Here is a 2,051-nt window from a genome sequence, read left to right on the forward strand (position 1 = left end):
TGTACCATTCTGGGCGTTTAACGCCAGGATGGCACAAGAGGGAAGATTTTGTTTTTAATGCCAATTTTTTTCAAGTTTTCAAAATTTTTCAAAATCAAATCTTTTTCAAATCATATCTTTTCAATCATGTGTTTTCAAAATCAATTTCTTTCCATTTTTCAAAAAATACTTGCTAATAATTAATGATTTGATTCAACATTTCAAGTATGTTGCCTTTTCTATTGAGAAAGGTTTAATGTTTGAATCATATCTTTTCTTGTTAGCCAAGCCATTGATTTTAAAAAAAAAATCAAATCTTTTCAAATTGTTTTTCAAATCATATCTTCTCAATCACATCTTTTTAAAACCATAACTTTTCAATCATATCTTTTTAATCACATCTTTTTCTAAATAGTTTTCAATCATATCTTTTTAATTTCTAATTTCAAAATCTTTTTCAAAATCACTTTATTTCTTTCCCACTCTTAGTTTTCGAAAATCATCAATCAATTTTCAAAATTCTTTTTCAAAATCTTTTAACTTATTTTTGAAAATTCTTCCCCTCTTCTCACATCCTAATTCTTCTACCTCTTCCTTCTATTTTTCTTTTCCTCTGACACCTTAAGGAATCTCTATACTGTGACATAGAGGATTCCATATTTTCTTGTTCACTTGTCTTTCATATGAGCAGGAACAAAGATAAAAGCATTCTTATTGAGGCTGACCCTGAACCTGAAAGGACCTTGAAGCGAAAGCTAAGAGAAGCTAAAGCACAACTCTCTGGAAGGGACCTAACAGAAATCTTCAAACAAGAAGAAAACATGGCAGCCGAAAACAACAACAATGCCAACAATGCAAGGAAGGTGCTGGGTGACTTTACTGCACCTACTCCCGACTTCTATGGGAGAAGCATCTCTATCCCTGCCATTGGAGCAAACAACTTTGAGCTTAAGCCTCAATTAGTTTCTCTAATGCAACAGAATTGTAAGTTTCATGGACTTCCATTGGAAGATCCTCATCAGTTTTTAGCTAAATTCTTACAAATCTGTGACACTGTCAAGACCAATGGGGTTGACCCTGAGGTCTACAGACTTATGCTATTCCCTTTTGCTGTAAGAGACAGAGCTAGGATATGGTTGGACTCACAACCTAAAGAAAGCCTGAACTCTTGGGAAAAGCTAGTCAATGCCTTCTTGGCAAAGTTCTTTCCACCTCAAAAATTGAGTAAGCTTAGAGTGGAAGTCCAAACCTTCAGACAGAAGGAAGGTGAATCCCTCTATGAAGCTTGGGAAAGATACAAACAATTGATCAGAAAGTGTCCTTCTGACATGCTTTCTGAATGGAGCATCATAGGTATCTTCTATGATGGTCTGTCTGAACTGTCCAAGATGTCATTGGATAGTTCTGCTGGAAGCTCTCTTCATCTGAAGAAGACGCCTGCAGAAGCTCAAGAACTGATTGAAATGGTTGCAAATAACCAATTCATGTACACTTCTGAAAGGAATCCTGTGAACAATGGGACGAATCAGAAGAAAGGAGTTCTTGAGATTGATACTCTGAATGCCATATTGGCTCAGAACAAAATATTGACTCAGCAAGTCAATATGATTTCTCAAAGTCTGTCTGGAATGCAAGCTGCACCAGGCAGTACTAAGGACGCTTCATTTGAAGAAGAAGCTTATGATCCTGAGAACCCTTCAATGGAAGAGGTGAATTACATGGGAGAACCCTATGGAAACACCTATAATCCTTCATGGAGAAATCATCCAAATCTCTCATGGAAGGATCAACAGAGACCTCAACAAGGTTTCAACAACAATAATGGTAGAAGAAACAGGTTTAGCAATGGCAAGCCTTTTCCATCATCTTCTCAGCAATAGACAGAGAATTCTAAGCAGAGCCACTCTGACTTAGCAACTATGGTCTCTGATCTAGTAAAAAACAGTCAAAGTTTTATGACTGAAACAAGGTCCTCCATTAGAAACTTGGAGGCACAAGTGGGTCAGCTGAGTAAGAAAATTACTGAACTTCCTCCTAACACTCTTCCAAGCAATACAGAAGAGAATCCAAAA

The 2,051-nt window shown here is 36.5% G+C and overlaps 1 non-coding gene across 1 annotated transcript; it reads right to left on the reverse strand.

The window, feature by feature from the left end:
- Positions 1 to 1,205: 1,205 nt before the first annotated feature.
- Positions 1,206 to 1,313, reverse strand: LOC112798477 (small nucleolar RNA R71). The gene has a single exon (XR_003200087.1). It is a non-coding gene; the product is annotated as a small nucleolar RNA R71 (small nucleolar RNA).
- Between the last annotated feature and the right edge of the window lie 738 nt (positions 1,314 to 2,051).

Source organism: Arachis hypogaea, chromosome 4 (genome assembly GCF_003086295.3).
Source record: "Arachis hypogaea cultivar Tifrunner chromosome 4, arahy.Tifrunner.gnm2.J5K5, whole genome shotgun sequence".
In the NCBI taxonomy this organism is placed as follows: Eukaryota; Viridiplantae; Streptophyta; class Magnoliopsida; order Fabales; family Fabaceae; genus Arachis; species Arachis hypogaea.